A 21,420-nucleotide genomic window follows, 5' to 3' on the forward strand; every position below is an offset into this window, starting at 1 on the left:
CTTTCGATGATGTATGCTTTTTCAAAAATATACTTTACTTACCTACAGGTGTATGTATTCAGAAAAGTGATGGAAATTAGCCCGGAAACTAATATTAACTCTCTCATCGAACTGAATTTCATAATGTCCTGCCTTACGGAGCATTTAAAACGATTTTAGATTGCCCAAGAATCCTACAATTTTCCCAAAAGGAGAGAAAATAGATTTGGGTAGTTGAAAATCAAGTTTTGTCTAATGCTTGATCTATTCGAAAAGTTTACTTTTTTCTTTGTTTTTTTTGGGGGGGAGGAAGGGGGGTGAAATTTTTGAAGAAAGTTGTGAAATGCTGAAAAAATAAGTATAGATGTTTTTTTTCCTGGCGACTCAATTCGCTTAAATCTTATTTCCCGAGTTATAGTTCTCTGAACGAATTTTCTCCGAAAACTTGACTTTAAAATGTTAAGAGTTTTTTGCAATTTTAGTAACAAAACTAGGATACTCAGTGGCGTCGCTAGACAATCTGAACAGGTGTGCCAATTTTCAAAATTATGAAATCAAGTTGTAAAATTTCCATCCCCCCTCCCACCAAAATTCTCATTCTGACCCAAAAATGTTCTTCTTTTTTAAATGATGTACGGGTTTGTTCCTGTGCAGTCTCTTGTCTCTCATTTTGTCATTCTTATGCACAGTATGGATTCTGATCAGTTTAAGATTTTCGAGAATCTGGATTTTGGATGTTTTTTTAAATCTCTTTTTTAAACATTTCTGAGAGTACTTTCACCAATATTTGAAAACCTCAAGTCTTCTTTTCCTATGTAAAATCCAAAATCCATTTTCAAAAGCTGCTACCCAAGCAGATTCGATCTTTGTGGATTTATGAATCTGCCAAGATCCAGATTCTCGCAAAAAGCTGCCAAAATCCGTGTAAAAAGAACACATCTATTGATTTTGTTTTGCCCTTCCTTCAATTATCATCTCATCATCCTCCTTTGATGTAAGAATCCGTGCGAAAGAATCAATACAACCATTTAGCAAACCAAATTGCAAGTTCAAACTTTTTTTATACCCGGAGGTAATTCATTTGTAATTTTTTTTTTTTTTTTTGAGAATGAACAGGTGTGCCCGTGCACACCGGGCACACCGGTTAGCGACGCCAGTGAGGATACTTATAAACAATTTTGACAAAAAAATGGCCATCTCTGCAATTTTGATAAGGAAGTGAGATTTTTTTGCAATTTGGACAAATAATGACGAGAAAAAAATCTTTTTGGAACTTGGGCGAAGACTCGATTTTTTTTTGGCAATTTTGACCAAAAAATGGGTCTTAATTTTTACAGTTTTTATAGAAAAAAAGTAGGATTTTTTTGCATTTGCAGTTTCAGCAAAAAAAAGAAAGTACAAATACATAAAAGTTTTTGGTAATTTTGTTTTTTTTTTTAAAAAAAGATTTTTTTCGACAGAAAAAGCAAGACTTTCTGAAAAGTTTGATCTGAAGAAATGAAGTTCCCTGCAATGTTGATAAACAAAACAAAATTTTGGATTTTGTTTTAAAAAAAATACCGACCTTTCGGCAATTTCCACAAAAAATAGGTCGTTCTCACAATTTTGACAAAAAACAAGACTTTTGTAAGTTTGAACTGAAAACAGATCTTTTCTGTATTTTTGACAAAGAATGGGTCTTAATTTTTACAGTTTTTATAAAAAAGTAGGATTTTTTTGCATTTTCAGTTTTTTGCAAAAAAGGAAGTGCTTATCTAAGATTTTTGGTAATTTTATTAAAAACAGAAAGATTTTTTTGACAGAAAAAGCAAGACTTTCTGAAAAGTTTGATCTAAAGAAATGAAGCTTCCTGCAATTTTGACAAACAAAACAAGATTTTGGATTTTGTTGAAAAAAAAAAAAAAAAAAAAAAATACAGACCTTTTGGCAATTTTTACAAAAAATGGATCGTTCTCACAATAATTTCGTGAAAAAACAAGACTTTTGTAAAGTTTGAACAGAAAACAGATCTTTTCTGCATTTTTGACCAAAAACGAAACTTTTGTCCACGTTTAGGCATTTGGAATGACGAGGTTCGGGACCAAGATGAAAAATTTTCAGAGTTGAAGGTGCTCAATCGTATATTTCAAAACTTGAAATCACTTTTTTCTTTTTGTAAATTTAGGCTCTCAAGAATACATTTTTATCTCACTAATCGTTGAAATCAGTCTCCAAAATGCGTTGGTAGTTGAAATATGAGGACCTGGATAAAACATTTTTTGAGATTTTAAGTTTTTTTTTTTTTTTTTTTTTTTTTTTTTTTTGTTGAAGAAATTATTGAGCTCTCAAATTTGAGCCTTGAATGCAAAAAATCAAAATCTCACCTTATCGATTTCGAAAACTGAAATTTTGTAATAGGTAGTCACTTTTCGATCCTCTCTTCTCACAAAGTACCTTCCAATTGCATTCAATACACGTGTGCTAAAGTCGATTTGGATAGATTTCATAACTTTTTCTTTAAAAAACTGAAATCTCAAAAAAAAATTCTAGAGGTTCCAAAACGTGCAGCTTGAGACCATTTGCAATCGACTAATCATGTTGAAATAAAATTGTGGTACCTACATATATTAAGTATAGTCAATTTCAGTTTTCCAGCTTCATTGGGTAAAATTTTGTGGAAATTTCAACTTTTAAAAATCTGCTGGAGGCTCCAGAACTACTCAAAACGGGTATGAATCATTTTCAATCGATTCAGGGTGTCAAAAACAAGATTAATACCAAATTTCAGCTTTCTGGCCTAAAAGGATAAAATTTCAATTTTTTTGAATTTTTTTGTCCAATTTTAATTTTTTTAAAATTCAACAAAGATCGAAAAATGCTCTTTTCAGTTCCTGAAATTCTGGTTAGAGATGCATTTTTGCATGTTCTTGAATTTTCCTTCCTGTTGGGATATCTTTCTTGAAAGATAAAAAAATGCATGTTTTATTTCATATAATTCAAAATTGAAGAAGTCACTAACATTTTTAAGAGTACCTATCAAAAATTATACTTTTGATAGAAAAGTTCCAATCTTGCATCAGAAGATTAAAAAATTAATCAGTTCAAGAAATCATTATTTCAACTCGAAATAATTTTTGTAGGTACCTATTGATAGGTTAATTTCTAATTTTCAATGCCAAATTTTCTACGAAAATTTTCTCATTTATGCGGTTAAAACGTGTACAAAAATAACAGCGTATTTCGCGATGTAATGTAACGTTTTCAATGTTAAATTCGCGCGGTTGATTTTCATCTCATAGAGTATATGTACGAGTATATAGTTAATATGGTAATTCTAATGTTTGTTTAACAATTCTAGGCCATAAAAAATACCTTATATTATTGTTCGCAACGACGAGTAATTTTCACCACGACGACGTGTATACGTTTGTTATAAATTTCGTGGGTGGATTTGTAGAGGTATTCAAAGAAACTAGAAAGAAAAGAACGCACGTATAAATTGCATAATAAATAATATCTACCAAGCTAAGTTTGCATATGTGATGAACTTATAATGTTTATTTATTTGTTCTGATTTTTTTTCTCTAATCCGTTTTGAGGTCATTTTCTAAAGCGAACGGAGCACGTGTTTTTTTTTTTTTTTTGGTGTTAAAGTTGCGATATAATATTAATATCTGAGGTGGCGTTGCCGTTGTCGCATATGGACATTTGTTGCAAATGCGTAACAATAAATTGAATCTTTTGTTAAAATACATAGAATTATTTCAGTTTTATGTGCGTAAGTGTCAGGAATGAGTTTTGAAATAGAAAGTATGCGTGTTAATTGTGTGATTCGAAGGTTTTTGTGTCATCATTTTTATACCGAAGTCGACTAAATAATAGGTACCTATTGTCTTTTTTTCAAATCGTTTTTTTTTTTTTTTTTTTTTTTTTGTTACAAATTTCTTCGATAATTTACCTGTTCCCAACGATTCATTTTTTGATAGTATTTGTATTTTGTTTCAATATCCATTATCCTATCTCTTCATGTCATTCTACTTTTATTTCTTCAAATCGGAGCAACCCCTTCAACTCTCAAAATAGGCAACATCTTCGTCCAAAGTTTGTCAAAATTAAACAATTACCTATATGAATTGTTTTGTAAAATTTGTTCCAATTTTAAATCAGATGTCTATTCAATTCTACACTAAACCTATGAATATTAACTTACTATAGGTACGTAGTACGTACCAGAGCTTCTAAAATTACTACAAGCACGCGATATTACATCCAAATTTGCCCTACTCTCAGTCCAGCCTGCCATTGGCCCAAAATTAATTTCACTTGGTATAATATTTCATCGCACGTGTCACGAATGATAAGCGTACTTCAGCACTAGATGTTGAAAGAGTGGCAAAAAAAGGAAGAAAAAAAATTCCCCTCGGGTTAAATTAAAAACCATTCCTACTCGTACATACGTCTACGTATACTAGTTTATACGAACGTAATTAAGTATCACTGGAAACTGGAGTGAAGTTGTTCGGACATATTGAAATAATATCGTGTTAAAAATTAAACGATGCGATTACGAGTACTTGCCCTTTACCCTTCCTAGCCACCTCTTGTGTAAGTACGATTAATTACTTGTAAAAGGCGTTATAAAATTTTTTACGAATGTAATTAATGTCCTAATAAGTACAATATAAAGATTTCATCGACGCGACGTAATAATAATTAAATCGCGCCTAATTTTTTGCAAATTACGTGCATATGTTTTACGGTCGGTGGTTGGAAGAATAATTTTTTATTTTGTCAAATGTACCTACCTACCATATGGATACATATCAAAATTTGAAATGAAGAAAGGGATTCCCAAAAATATTCTGGAATTTTCGATACCTAATCATTTTCTAAAATTCAATGCCATTTGTGAACAAGTACAGACGAGGAACTGATTCGCTCGAGAACGAATGAATCTATTTTCAAGAGAGATGTACACCATATATTTATTGCTACATTGGTATAGATCGCGAAAAAAAATATCGAAAAATTTTGACCAAATTTGGGGAAAGCTTCATTTTCAGTTGAAAATCACTTTGAAAAATTATGTGTTTTGAGAAAAATGGTCCAGTTATTCCAAAAGATAAAACTTTCAAACCCCCAATAAACTATACGATTTTTTCAATTTTCCATTTTCAGAAAATTCGAGGCTCAGTGGTCGAATAAAAAAAAGTTCGTTGTTGATATTTTGTACTTGGCAGCTTTGAAAATGACGTTATGAAACAAAATAAAACAGAATATTGGACATTTTTTTAAAAAACTGTACTTACCTATTTTGATAACAATTTTGGGGTTTTGGATCCCCAATGGTTTTGGGAATCAATTTTGAGTTTCCAGTTTTTGGTGAGAATTCGAGAAACATGGAAATTTGTATTCCTGCAATTTTTTTTCTCCAAAGTATGGAGCTATTAGAATGGACAGAATTTTTGAACAATATATTGTCAAAAATACAAAATCTCAGGAAAATAGTAAAAAAAATCGTTCGAAATGCCTTCAAAACACCAGCATCAATAATTTCTGGGTAGTTTTCAACGATTTTAAAGCATTTTTGACAAGTTGTACGTACCTACCTATTTTAACCCTTTTTGATTAATTTTGAACAGTTTTATGTGAAATTTTTGTTATTTTTGGTAATTTTTAGCGATGTGTTGCTTTTTTTGAGTGTTTGTGCATTTTGGAAAAAGTATACTTACTGAAATTTTGTATTTTTATGCTGAATTTAAGTAGGTAATAATTTTTTACTTTTTTGGACGTTTTTATAGCATTTTGAAAATTTTACGACACTTTTTCATGCTTATCAGAGAAATATAGGTACTAAGATTTCATCATGTTTTGGTAATTTTCAGAGATTCGAACACATTTTTCGAATGTTTTTTTACATCATTTGAAACTTGAAATCATTTTGAACATTTTTTTCTTGTGTTTTGGTAAGTTTTCGGAAATTCCATTTTTTTTTGGTCGGTAGTTTTCAGTGTTTCTAATGCTTTTTCAAGTGTTTGTGACGCCATTTTAACGCGTTTTAAACACTTTTTCGTGAATATTGGAGATTTTTCAATGACATTTTGGCACGTTTTGATCATTTTTAGTGGTTTTATGGTTTTTTTTTTTTTTTTTTTTTTAAGTATATTACAAATACATACTTATCAAATTTTACGCGTTTTCAACATTTCATACATTTTCGGCAACTTTTACTGCAATTTAGTTACTTTCTTTCTTATTTTCAGTGATTTTAATGCTTTTTTTTCAAGTTTTTAGTCTTTAATACATTTTTATAAACATTTTTGTGAAACTTTCTTCTAAATTTAAGCAGCTTACGGCAATTTTCAGTGACTTATTGCTTTTTTCGAGCAGTTTTACATCATTTTAATTCGTGTTTAACATTTCTTTGTGCACTTTTGGCAAGTTTTACTAAAATTCGTCTATTTTATAAAAGTTTTAACAATTTCAATGCATTTCTGACATTTTTACAATATTTTAACACATTTTTTAAACACATTTTCATACCTTTATTTGTAAATTTCAATGAAATTTTATTATTTTTTGGTAATTTGCGGTGATTTTATTGATTTGTTTGGGTAGGTACCTATTTTTACATCATTTTGACAGGTTTTCGATACTTTTTATATGTATTTTTTTCCCATATTTGCTGAAATTTCATTAGTTTTGAGGCATTTTTTATTTCAATCTAACTCGTTTCCAATATTTTTCTAGAAATTTTAGTATTTTTGGGTATGTTCTGGTGGTTTTATGGTTTTTTTTGGGGGTGTTTTTAATTAATTTAATACGATTTTTACAACCTTTTTGTGTATTTTGAGTAATTTTTTACTAAAATTTCATCACTATTTGATATTTTTTTGACCTACCGATGCTTTTAAATGTTCTATCATTATTTTAGCATATTTTGAATACTTTTAACCAAAATTTTATCATTTTTTTCTTGATAATTTTCATTAATTTCAATTTTTAAGACTATTTTTACACAATTCTAACGCGTTTTCAACATTTTTTTCATGCATTTTGTCAGTTTTCATTGAAATTTTAGGAGTTTTTGCTCAATTTTAGTGATTTTTGCAGGGGTTGAAACTGTTAAAAAATTGATTTTTGGTTTTTGGTTTCAGTTCAGTTTTCACCTTTTGATAATTGGTTTTTGGTTTACAGTTTTTGCTACTTTTATTTGTTTTTTGGGTTTTTGGTTTCAGTTTTCAGGTTTTTTTCCTGCCAATTGTTGCATTATGCCGCCTAATTCTAGGTAGTATTAGTATTATTAATTATTGTGCATATTTTGACATTTTTGATGATTTAAATTTTAAATTTTTTATATTTGGTTTTTGGTCAAGTGGTTTTGATCAAATATTTTTTATTTTTGGTTTTTGGTTAAGTGTGATCAAATATTTTTTATTTTTGGTTTTGAGTTTTGCACAAAACAGATTTATATTTGGTTTTCCTTCATTTTTGGTTTTGGGGTTTTTAACAGTTTCAACCCCTGGATTTTTGATGTTTTTTTCCACTATTTTTGAATCATTTTAGTTTTTTTTGAAACATTTTTTCGTGTTAATGAAAAAATTTACTAGAATTTCACAAGTTTTTGGTGATTTTCAGAGATTTTAATGCATTTTTAAAAAGTTTTTGAAAATAATATGTAATTCGAAAAGTTGGAGAACATTATTTTTCATGAGAACCAAGATCAACACTCGCTCTAGGTAAATAGCCCTCCCATCAAGAAAATAATAGGTATATCAAAGCAACAAAGTTTTTCTTTAAAAAAAATATATATAGGTAGGTAAAAGTTTGACATAGTTGACGTCAACTATGTCAAGTCAAAAACCAATAGTCTACATGTCAACTATTTTTTGACATGTCAAACTTTTATATTCGAATTTCGATCAAAAACTGAATGAAAATTGAAAACAAAGCATCAACAACTTGAAAAATGCGAGTAAAAACCGTATAGATTTATTAATTATTTCAATTTTACGTGAACCATACACGTACATCGTACCACCATGGGCTGGTGCCTGGCTGGAGTTTTATTTTTAATGAATTTTGATTGGCCAATTCATTTGACATAGTTGACATAGTTTACATAGTTGACATGTCAACTATGTCAAATGTCAACTATTCCATTTGACGCGTAAAGGTACATCACTGATCCAGACTTGTCAACTAATGAATGGGTTAATTTTACTATACAAGTCAACTATGAGTTTTCAGAAACTTCCAGCAGAGGGCGCATGGCTTAGAAATCAAGGCGCGAGGATGAACGCAGGGTCTGCAGTCGATTTGTAGTGAGTGGAATGTGATGCGCCGGTGGAGATGTATGTAAATACATCGAACCTGAGACCTGAGTGTACACGACAACAAATTTGACTTGAAATTTTTCAGTGTTTTATTGGCCCATGGAAAAATTAGAAACATCAAAATTTTTTATGCTGTTCAAGCTTTCTTGTGGTGTCTTAACTTTCTTAAAATTCAAATTACTTCGACTCCATTTTCAAAATTTTTCTTGTAATACATTTTCCAACACATAGATTATTAAATTGAATCTACAAATAAAATTTTGATAAGTGATTTAGAACAGAAATTATACCAATTTTAAAATTTTGTTCACTTTTCAGCATAGGTATATGCCAAGCAAAGTTGACATGTCTGGTCATAAGCAAATATATACCTACATAATAAGAGTTATTTAATACACTTTTTGAAGATTTGAAACCTTCCTGCTCAATCTTGATTCAGTGCTCTTTTCCTGTGAGCAGCTTTTAAAACACTCGATGGATGAAAAACCAAAATATGTACTTTAAATGATTAGAAGGGGCCCATTTTACCAAGTATAAACTCATTTTTCATCGGAGCCATGGCCCACTGTGCTATCGTCCTTTTTCCCCTTGTGTTAAATTCGCCTCTGGATCATAACACGTATACCAAGTGAGATCACACATCCATCTTAACACGACGACAACAACAATTCAACTCACACACGTCAACCTTCTATATTTCCATATAGCTGATTGTGAGTTCCGAGACAAACAAAATCTTAACCTAGAAAGGTGTATAATTGTTTGAATGTTGTTTCTTTATTACCGAACCTCCTGATCTCTCTGCTTCGTCGTTCGCCTCGTACACAAATTTTAGCGTAGGAAGTTGCATTTAGTAAAAATCAAATCGAATAGTTACGCGCATAAATTATGATACCGTAATTGGTATAATTCGCGCAATCTGATACCTTCCTGTTGTAATTTTTTGATCGCCCATTATCGTACGTATACCTAAGTATAAGTTTACAATACAGGACCAGGTATATAGAAACATACCACACACTATACAATATTGGAATTTTGTTCGAGTCGATATCGTTTATTATTAGTCACAATAATGTTCTGGGATATTTACTCGTCATTAGTCATTAGCATGTCTGATACTGGTACTCTCAAGTATAGGTAGGCGAATTAGGCTCCTACTAGTACAATTTCTCGCTCAATCCCATGTTCATCCTCATTCCTCAGCTATGTTCCAAGAAGGATGATACACTTCTACAACGTTCATTTTCCTGCCTACCTATGTGTTTCAAAAGTCGTACCAAATACTTATCCACACCTCATTTACAAGTTTCAAAAATGTTAGTCTCGAGAACTGAAGATTTGAGGATCATCTCTATAACTCATCCTTAGATTAATCTCTAACATACGAGTGGACAGTCTGGACACTTTTCATTATTAACATCGATACAACAGCTTCCTATTATTTTCATAAATCTGGACCAAATATTAAAAGTAAAAGTACCTCGTACCTCAACACCTTCCTCCTCTCTTCACCCAACATCGATAGGCTACATAGGCTACGAGGTGATTAGAAATTGCGAGTATTAAAAGCGCGATAATCGTGTGGGTCGACGATCCGCGTTCCTTCTTATTTTTTTCGTTCGTTCGTTCTTATTCGTTCACAACGTGTAGGTTTGAAAACTTGTCTCGGTTCTTGAGTTACGAGTGCATTGTAGATAAAAAGGTGTGGACGTCAGACAACGTTTTTTTTTTTCGCTTATGCTTTTTAGAAAACCTCGCGAGCTAGTAATTATTACCTATATATTTTTTTAATCGTTCTCTATGCATAATATAGGTACTCGTAGTATAATGTACCGATCGATGCGTTTTTATAATGAAACTGCATCGGTAATCTGCTTCGATGCGTAGTATAGCGTATGTGTTCAAGGAACCTGGAACCTGTTACCTTATGGTACCGGAATATTAGTACTTGGATGCGAGTACAAATTCAAGTGCCTGTAATGGATTTCCTCTGCCCTCTTCTGTACATATACTCGATCTATTTTATATTAACTTAGTTTGGATGTATAATCGATTTTTTAAAAATTTATTTATGCAGCTTGTTAGTAGGTAACGGTATATCGTCGATTTGTTATGATTAAGTGGTCGTCAATAGGAAACGAATAATTATTAGATTCCTCTCGTCTCCAAATGGATTAACTATGAGAGTACCATACCATCAGATCTAAATTTTTGTACTGAAAAATGAAGATTTGTGTACTAAAAAAATGAAGATTTTTTAAAAGAGGCCATGAACAGATTTTTCTGGGCTCATCTTGAAGAAAAGAGCAAATGAAATACACCTACCTATAATTTATCTTTCAATGCCAATTCTAAATTGATTTTCATTTTCGAAATGAAATTTTGACAATGATAAAACATGTACGATTTTTTTCGAACTCATCTTCAGCACTTTTAAATTTATCGTCGAGTGAAATAATCACAAAAAAATACTTGTAGGTGCCTACTCAATTTAAACACACGTTCATTTGCTGCCACTTGAACTCGCGAATGGGCAATAAAATTCGTATTTTGAATTCAATACCCTTGTATCAAGTAAATTTTATAAACCATTACCCATTTTTTTTGGAAATTTTTGTACTGCAGGTTTTTTTTATTGAGAAGAGGGGGGGGGGGGGAGAACAGTGATCCAGATGAAAAATTTTCGTCCAAAAGACTGACCTAAGCTGTGAAAAAATGCGACATGGGTATAGAATTGTTTTAAACAAAGAATATTCCCCTAGAAAGGAAGAAAAAAGAGACGAAATTCAAAATTTTTTCAAAAATGCAACAAGTAAGAAGCTACTTATTATGGGTATCAAATTATTAGTTTTTTAGAATGCTGATTTTGCTTTGGGATCGAATAGGTAGTCTTCAAAAATGAATTCTGCACCCTTGAAAATTCATACTTTGATACCCATAGTTTTACCAATTGATTTTTTTTTTCAATTTTAAATGTTGAACTTTTTCTTAAGAATCCATTTTGAGGTTTGGGGCAATGAATTCTAAGCCCTTAAGAAAACACAAATTTTTATACAGGGGTCGGCATAAGTTAGTATTCTGATTTGCACAAACGAAAATTTTTTCAAATGAAAATGAATTTTTTTCTGTAGTGACATAGCGGGGAAAAAAACTATTATTACCAAAGTGTTGGTGGAACTTCCATGAACACAACGCACTACCTACAAGACCTTCTATCTACTCATTACACACAACAGGGTGTTAAAAAGAACGCACCAGTTTTCGAATAGGAATACTAACTTATGCCGACCCCTGTACTCCTATCGTATTTTTAAAAAAAATTATTTTTGTGACTCCTGTTTGGAGCAAATACGTACTTAGTTTCAAAAATGGGTGCGTCTTTGAAAAGTCCGATTTTGATACCGATATTGGTTTTTTTTCAATTTTAAATTTTGAACCTCCTATTGAAGACTCATTTTTGGGGTTTGGGCTTGAATGATTTTCAAAAATTAGTATTGCACTCTTAAAACCGAAAATTTTGATACCCATACTTTTTTCCGGAAATTTTTCAAAGGGTATTCCCGGTTAAGATAGGTGAAATGGCCCTGTTCTCAGATTTGGAAAATCATGATGGATTATTGTTGGGTACCTCCAATAAAAATTTTCGAGCGGAATTTCCGCCCCCCAACCCACCCCCCTTGGTCAGTATAGCCAAAAAACGCGTTTTTTGCGCGAAAAATTCGGTATCCATGAGTGGTGAGGATAAAATTCTGGTACCACGCGGAATGTGTAGGGAAAGCCTGGGCCTTTCAACACGATTTTTTTCAAAATTTTTTATCGTAGTGGTGGGGGTAAAATTGACAAAAGAAAACTTTGAAGCGCCACAGCTCCGAACTGAAGGGTACTACACAAAAACTGTTTTCGCCAAAATGTGTCTTTTTACTAGTACTTTCTTCCTACTGATCCATGAAATTGAAATTTTGTCTGCAAAAGGCTCCTATTTGCAAAAAACTCTGAAAAATACGCGTTTTTCGCGTTTTTTTGCAAAATTATGCGAAATATGCGAAACATGTATAGAACAAAACATGTTGAGCGTCAAATTTTACCCCAGAAAACGTGTTCAGAAGGTTGTCAAAACGCTCATCTACTGAGCTAAGCGGGCGCACACATCACATCTTTACAGCAAAGTCATGAGATGAGGTCCATGGCACCTCACTGTGCGCTATCTGATAAAGTGATAATTGTCACGTTGGTGATGTCGCTACATAGTATGAGGCGAAAAATCGCTACTGCAAACTTGTCAAAAAATCCTGCTTTTGCTAAAATTATCAAAAAAGTCACATTTTTGTATAAATTATAAAAAAATTCTAACTTCTGTCGAAATTATCAAAAAATTACTATTTTTGGTCATAATTGTTGAAAACACATTTTCTTCTGAATAAAGTTAAGTATCAAAATCCTAATATTTTTTGTAAAAATGAGCAAAAAAACCTGTTGTTGTCCAAAATTTCAAAAATTCCAATTTTTTGCCATAATTATCAAAAAATCTTGACTTTTTGTAAAAATTGCCAAAAAAGCACATGTTTTATGCCAAAATATTCAAAAAGTCTTATCGCCAGAATAATTGTAAAAAAAGTCTCATTTTCGCCAAAATTGTGAAAAAAAACTAAGTAAAAAATCTCAACTTTTGTCAAAATTTCCAAAAAAGCCCAGTTTTTTGCCAAAATTGTTGAGAAAATACCTTTTTTTGACGTTATCAAGAAAGTCCTAATATTTTTTGCAGAAATGACCAAAAAACTTTGTTAGTAGCCAAAATTTCAAAATTTCCTTCATTTGCCAAAATGATCCTAAGAAGTACGTGTTACGTTTTTTGCCAGAATTGTCTGCAAAGTTCTGCTCTTGCCTAAATTTTAAAAAAGATCTCGTTTGCGTCAGAATCGTAAATATAAGTTCCTTTTTTGTCAAAATTATTAAAAAAAAACTCTTAACTTTGTAAAAATTGCCAAAAGAAAATTCCTGCTTTTTGCCAAAATGTTCAAAAAATGTTGTTGCCTGAATTGGCAAGAATTCTTGATTTTCCAAAAATTATCCTTAAAAAATCCTGTTTTTGGCAAATCATTGTCAAAATTTAATTTTTTCTTAATAGTTATTTCAAAATAAATAGGTAAATTACATGCCTAGGTATCGGAAAAAAAACTTCTGATTTTAGCCAACATTTTCAAAACTACTGCTTTTTGTCAAAATTGTCTGCAAGTTCCACTTTTTTGACGAAATATTGTGGGCAAAAGGCCTTTTTCTGATGAATTATCCAAAAAAATCTATTTTATGCCAAAATGGTTAGTAAAATCTCGTGTTAGCCAAAATAGATTGAAGGTACGGTTTTTGAAAAAATTGTCAAAAAGTCCTAAGGTTTATCAGAATTTGTCTCAAAAGTGCTGCTTTTCCCATTTTTAAAATCAATACTTGTAATTTTATAAGTATTTTTTCTCTCGATTTCTTTTTCTATTCATTTTCTACAGTTCTCTTTAAAAATAGAAAAATTCTGACCCGAAAAAAATGTTCAATTATACATACTTGTAAATAAAATGATAGGTACCTATGTTTATCACATCAATCTATGGATAAGATACAAAACGTATACTTTTTTTTTTACAGAATATGTAGTATGGGTAAAGGATCTTCAAAAATGCTAAAAAAAATTGATTTTTCAAACAATTTGTCCCTCATGATGGGTCAAGTTTTTGAATTTTGGTCAGATTTGTTGAACATGTATGTATGGTACCTATTGGATTTGAAAAAGATTTTGTTGAAATTTTTGAAAATTGAAATTGAAATTGAAATTTGTATTTTTTGCTTAGATGCTTACTGATTTCGAGTTGGATTTCTGAACAATTTTTGGGTAATTTGCCTATTCTTGGTAACTTTTTGTAAGTTTGACTTGCGATATTTTCATTTTGAAGAATTTTTTTGACCAAGCATTGTGGAAACGTGTTTAAAATGAGAAGACTGTGAAAATTATAACTGAATCGCTCTGACCTCAATTTGAATATTTTTGGTATCTTTTTATTCTGAGAGCTCATGATTACAATCTAAGCTAACTTCAGTAGATGAGCGTTTTGACAACCTTCTGAACACGTTTTCTGGGGTAAAATTCGACGCTCAACATGTTTTGTTCTATACATTTTTCGCATATTTCGCATAATTTTGCAAAAAAACGCGAAAAACGCGTATTTTTCAGAGTTTTTTGCAAATAGGAGCCTTTTGCAGACAAAATTTCAATTTCATGGATCAGTAGGAAGAAAGTACTAGTAAAAAGACACATTTTGGCGAAAACAGTTTTTGTGTAGTACCCTTCAGTTCGGAGCTGTGGCGCTTCAAAGTTTTCTTTTGTCAATTTTACCCCCACCACTACGATAAAAAATTTTGAAAAAAATCGTGTTGAAAGGCCCAGGCTTTCCCTACACATTCCGCGTGGTACCAGAATTTTATCCTCACCACTCATGGATACCGAATTTTTCGCGCAAAAAACGCGTTTTTTGGCTATACTGACCAAGGGGGGTGGGTTGGGGGGCGGAAATTCCGCTCGAAAATTTTTATTGGAGGTACCCAACAATAATCCATCATGATTTTCCAAATCTGAGAACAGGGCCATTTCACCTATCTTAACCAGGAATACCCTTTGCACCTACCCTTTGGAGCTAATTTTGGGGTTTGGGGTCGCACGGTAAAGAAAAAGGAATTCAACGAACAGGGCGATTAATTTCTAATCGCTTCAAAAACGAACCTTTTCTGTAACTCCATTTATTTATCAATGAAAACAATAACAAAATACTTTTGAATCTTCAAGATAACAAACATTGCAGCCGAATATTATCGAGATCGCGAAATTGAAATATAACGAAAACATAGCCAAATATAATTAATAATCGCGAATCCGCGACACTCCCGACGAAAAACGAATTTTTAAATTTAAAATAATAAGTATAAACGAGATTACAATGTTTCTAAGGGATACAATTTGTTAATGGGACGGGTAAGTTTAGAATTTTTAGTTTCAACGATTGCCGACCTAACATTATGGTCCGAGCTAACATTAACATTAATTACTTTACCAACTTTCCACTCTCCTCTAGGACAAAATTTTTTATCACCTTCGATTAATACGATATCTCCTACTTTAGGAACTAAATCTACTACATTTTTCTTTTGTTTTAAGTATACTAATATTACGTTCACGAAGACTAGTTAAATATTGAAATTTCCAAACGTTCCAAAATTGATTAATAATATTGTTAGATCTTTTCCATAAATTTACGATTACATCGCGTTTAATATTTTTAACATTATCGTCGAGACATGATTCAACCAAGCGTCCATGACAACGTATAATATTTTGAGAATCACGTTTTTAACCAAGTGCATTAGGTTGCGAAATATCAGGATAATTTTTGTTTTGGATATACATAATCCACTGGTTGAAAGCTTCTTCGGTTTTCTGAACAATATTATTCGAATTGACATTTTTCATATAGCTTAACGTTGCATCAAGTAGATAGTTGAGGGTTTTAAATTGAGTACCTACAATCGATTTTAAACGGAGGCTGAATTGAATCGGTCAGTGCAGAAAGGGCATAAGTCCATTTTTGCGTTTTTCAGGAATAACAAAAAACTGATTCATTCAAAAATCAAAAAATTTCAGTAAACATGCTTAAGGTCATTGAAAGAGGACCCCAAGACACAACTTTTAGCGCAGTTTCCAAAAAAAAATATTCACGTGCGCCAGTGCTGTTGCTGCCTAAACAAATGGGACTTAGACCCTTTCTGCACTGAATTGACAAAATTTCTTTCGAAATTTCTCGGGCACGAATGGGGCTTGATTCTACATCTAAGCACATCATTTAGACTGCTATCCCGTTTAAATTGACCAAAAACCCCTTGAGTTCTAAGACTTTTTGTCGAAGTTGTTAATTTTTTCATCATTTTTCAGTTCAGAGATTAACTTAAATTTCAAAAAATGGTCTTCTCAAAAATGTTAGTTATTTTTCAAGGAATTTAAAAAATTTTACAAAAAAGTCATAAATGCGGATCCGCCCTTTTTCTGCGCCCAAATACCACTTTCTCGGCAGTTTTGCGGAAATCTGACATCACCAGTCGATCCGCCATACTTTGAAACCCCCATTTCCGCAAAAAAATTTTTTTTCAAAAATGTGACTTGTTACCTTTCTGCACTGACCGATTCAATTACAGCTGCATTATTCGAGATAAGTACTGGTTCAAGTTCAGGTTCAGGTTCGGACTCAAATTGTAAATTCATTGCCTTTGGCCAAGCGACTTCCATCTCTTTCAACCATGTGGGGCCTTTTACTAATATCGTATTTTTAAAAAAAATTATTTTTGAGACTCCTGTTTGGAGCAAATACGTAGTTTCAAAAATGGGTGCGTCTTTGAAAATTCCGATTTTGATACCCATATTGTTTTTTTTTTCAATTTTAAATTTTGAACCTCCCATTGAAGTCTTATTTTTGGGGTTTGTGCTTAAATGATTTTCAAAAATTAGTTTTGCACTCTTAAAACCAAAGATTTTGATACCCATACTTTTTTCCTCGGAAATTTTCAATTTTGCACCTACCCTTTGGAGCTAATTTTGGGGTTTGGGGTCGCACGGTCATCAAAAATGAAATCTTACTAAATTTTTAAAATTGTAAGGATTTTAGTGTTATTAATTTCAGTTTTTCTCTCATCTCCTCTCATTAGAATCATGTTTCCGGAGCCATGAGCTCAAACTTTTCACTTCTGTAATGAAAAATGTTGATAGCTTATGATAAATACGATTAAAATAATTTGATCCAGTTAAGGTTCATCTTTAAGATATACTCAAAGCTTCGATTTGGCACACATCCTACTTTTAACGTTCGAAATTGGTTGACTTGGTGACGATTTCGATCTCCTTCTGAAATTGCTACCGGCTCTACTTAATTTTTGGATTTTTCATCTATTTTTTTTTTTTTTTTTTTTCATAAATTGGCGTAGACAAATCAGAATTTCAATTACATATTTCCATAAGTTAATCTTTTCTATGATTTAAGCACCTACTTGGAGGCATTGGCATAGGGAAGCAGAAATACCTGGGAAAGATATATTCTGGAGGGGGGGGGGGGGTGGTGGTAAAATTTTGATTATTTAAATTTCAATGTCACTACATTCAATGAATTTCATTTTCTTCCGATATTCGAACACTTCAAACCTCGGATCCTACTTAATCGTTGAAAAATAAAGAAATTTTCGAATCACTCAAAACACTGTCAATTATCCCCCTCCCTCCTCCCTAAACCACTAACGGCTTTAAAAAAAAACTATTTAATCATTGTTGCCAAGTTCGCCTCAAGTTGACTAGAATTTAATTATTTTTTGGCAATTTACAGTTATTTTTACGTTTATTTTACAGTTTTTATGACACTTTGTGTAATTTTTGTCGAAATTGATGATGTTTGGTCAATTTTATCGAAATTGTTGTAAAGTCAACGCAAATTGCATAAAATTCTCCTCAAATTGTGAGATTGTAATTGTTTTTATGCAATTTCTGCAAGCGTTTCTAGGGTGTTTGTTTGGCTCAATTTTAAAATTTTTCTGTGACGATGACGGGTGATTTTCTCAAGGAGAAGACAAAATCAGATTTTAAAGCTCGAAAAATCGAAATTTAGAGGTAATTTTTGAAAACTTTGGGTCAAATGTGATGATTATAAATAGAGCAAATTTTTTTTTGAAAAATTGGAACCAAAAAAGGAAAAAACTTTTATTTTTGCATTATTTATTTTATATTTCTCCCGCAAGGAAGGGGTATGATCTCCCTTCACCCCCCCTCCCTGCCTACGCCACTGTTCAACTTAGAGATGTGCACTTTTCAGAAAAGTAATTTTGGTGAAATTAAAAGTGAAAAGTTCTTTGAAAAGTGTGAAAAGTTGTGAAAAGTGTGAAAAGTAAATCGTGCGAGTCTCATTTTAAAGCTCTCTGCAAGAGCTTCAAATTGATGTATTTTTTGCCTATCTAAAACACACAAAAAACAAAATCATTTTTTTCCACGTAATTAATCGAATAGTGGTAGTTTTGAGCCTTTCTAGAGCCTCTAACATTTTTGGGTTTTTCAGTTTTGAAAAAAATGTAGTGAAAAATATCAAAAATGGGTACTGAATTGCGATGGTGGAGGAGTGGAGAGAGTGAAACTTATTGTTATTTGACTTCATCATTGAGGTCAGTGATCTTTGATGAGTAAATTGATTGGTCACTCGATTTTTTTTTAGTAAAAACTGAAAAGTGAAGTGAAAAGTAGGAACTTTTCTTTTCAACTTTTCATTGAAAGAAAAGTACTTTTCACTTTTCACTTTTCAGGCTGCACATCTCTAGTTCAACTTGATAATATTTGATCAATTTTTCGTAATTTTTTACCATTTGTTGAATGTTTCAGTCAAATTTTAAGATATTTCAACAACTTCAACTAGGTATTTTATTTATTATTTTCATGGAATTTAAATATGTATAATATTAATTTTTTATAAATTTTTGTGAAGTTTTCTCAATTGTGCTAATTTAGCACCTCGGGAGTAATAAGGTCTCATCTCAAAAAAAAATTGATTTTGATGTCTTTGCATTTTTGGGGTTTGTATGACCCCCCTCAACCAAAAATTACACTTTGAGTTGGGTACATTATCTAGATCTTGTAAAAAACGCAAATGGCCTAACTCAAAATCTCAACAACATTGCAAGTTGTTTGGAGTTATAAGTGAACATCTCAAAAAACTCCACCTTTTTTGAGCAAATTTCGTACATACAAAGTGTTAACAAATAGTTTTGATTGTTTTGAATGTTTGTCAGTTAGAAATAGTCACAAGGAGTGCATTTTTTATTGGTTTGTACCAAATGGAAAATTTTTTTAAAATTGATCACTTTTCAGAAAAATTAATTTGCACATATCATGAAATTTTAGTTTTTTGAGAAAAACTCAAAAACTAAGCACTCTAAAAAAAAACTAACGACAGTATGTCGATTGGAAATTTAATTCTCTACAACTTTGCTATCGTGAAATTTCTTTGGACGCTTCCTTTCGCCTCCACATCAACTTTAATGAAAGGTTATAACTCAAAATGTTTTCCAAACATTGAAATATTTCCTCTTTAAGATTTTATTTTTCAAAGTGTTCTTATGCTAAATGAAGGTAGGATACCAGATCTTTAAAATGAGGTGCTATTCATTCCTCACAATTAATTATAAGTTGATAAAAATAATGAATCAAGTTTTAAAAAAAAAGAAAATCACTCTCCTGTAAAATTTTACTTTTTTGAGATGTGACCTTATTACTCCCGAGGTGCGATTTGTTATAATTTTTTATGGTAATTTTTAATAACTGAGAAATCAGTTTGACAAATTTTATAATATCGATCTACTTTCTACAATTTTGAAAACATTTAATTATGAAATCTTTTTTTGTGATCCAGGTTATTTTCACAGGATTTTGCTCAAATCACAAAATATTCTATACTACCAACTGTTAAGTACTTTTTTTTTTTTAAATTTAAGCATTTTTGAGATATTTTTCTGATTGTTTGATATGTTTTCTCAATTTTTAGTCAATTTTATATATGTACCTACCTATTTTGATGATATTTTAACAGATTTTCAAGCAATTTTCACAAAATCATGTTGAATTGTTTTGATTTACAAATCAATTTTACGATACACGTATAGTTTTCAATATTTGGGAGACAAATTTCACAACTCATTCAATTTTGTAAGTATTCGGTCAATTTGAGTAATTTTCAGTAATTCAAGGAACTTTTGCAAAATCTCATCAACATTTTGAAAAAATTCTCTCAACTTTTGACTGTTTTCTGTTATTTTATCAATTTCTGATAACTTTGAGAAATTTTTGTATCTTTCCTATTTTTATAACATTCATTCTTAAACCATTTTATGAAAAAAAAAAAAATGATTTCTTGCGTTTTTCATTAAATATCGACCCAATATCTTAGGTACTGGACTTCAAAAATTATTGCAGCTCATCTCAGTTGGGTAGCATTTGGTGTGTTTTGAACTGAATTTGAAGTTTTAATTTTCCAAATGCTGTAGAATTTTATTGAAGCAGGCGGGCATTCTATTTAAGATGCTAAAAGGTAATGTGTAGAGCTTTTTATCACACTTCTGTTACTCTCTTGTGAGGTACCTAAGTATAACTTCAAAAATAGGATTCTATAATGCTTAGCTCCATTTTAAGCATGTTTTCAAGTCAAGGGAAGGTTCTAAGTTACATAGGTACAATTGCCCAATCTTTTATTTAATTTTGAAACTTTGAAAAATAATCAACGTTCTCAATGCGTTAGTAAAATATGACTTGTATTTTTAGCAATTATTTTAAACGTAGGCAACCACTTTTCACCTTTCGTGGATTTTCTTGCAGATACAATAAAAATTTCCATTGTGAAGGTGTATGGGAAATGAAATACTTGACACTTTTGAAGTCTTTTGGACGTGAAACGAAGCATTTCACAACAAAAATAGTAAAGACCAATGTTGTAGAAAATTGAAGTTCCTATCATCGTTTTTTTTGGAGGTTCCATTTTCAAAAAATACAAATTTTGAAATACATATTTACCTATATACGATATAAGTATATTAATTTTTGTAAGAAATTCCTTTTTTATTAGAATATTGATAATTTTATTTCAATCTAAATCCAGCAATATTTTTACCATGTTTATAATGCATTTTCATTCTTCTTCTACAATTATCTTCTGATAGATATATTTTCAGTTTTTGAACAATTTTATTGGATAATTTCGATAAGAAATTATAAAAATTAAATTTAAAACATCACGAAAAACACTCTAAATTATACAATTTCATTACGTACCTTACTTCATTTTTGTAAAATAGTGATAAAATTGAACTACGTTGCGGAAAATTTGCTGGAAATAAATTCTTAAGAAAATAACAAATACCACCACACAAGTCACTAGACACAATAAATTTCACAAATATGTTTACTAATGGGGAAAAAAATCACACACATGAACGTCGTCTCAAACCGACCAGCACGTTTGTGGAATTGTGCAAAAGAGCCACTCGATCGAGTCTGCATGTAAAGTACAATAAA

General features: G+C 31.2%; 1 protein-coding gene across 1 annotated transcript in view; it reads right to left on the reverse strand.

Moving 5' to 3' along the window:
* LOC135840103 (uncharacterized) overlaps positions 1-21,420 on the reverse strand; it is a 28,811-nt gene extending 7,391 nt beyond the window's left edge. Inside the window, exon 1 of the mRNA XM_065356449.1 lies at positions 21,178-21,420. The gene's annotated coding sequence lies outside the window, so the exon portion shown is untranslated. The remainder of the gene's footprint in view (positions 1-21,177) is intronic.

This window comes from Planococcus citri, chromosome 3 (genome assembly GCF_950023065.1).
Source record: "Planococcus citri chromosome 3, ihPlaCitr1.1, whole genome shotgun sequence".
Taxonomy (NCBI): Eukaryota; Metazoa; Arthropoda; class Insecta; order Hemiptera; family Pseudococcidae; genus Planococcus; species Planococcus citri.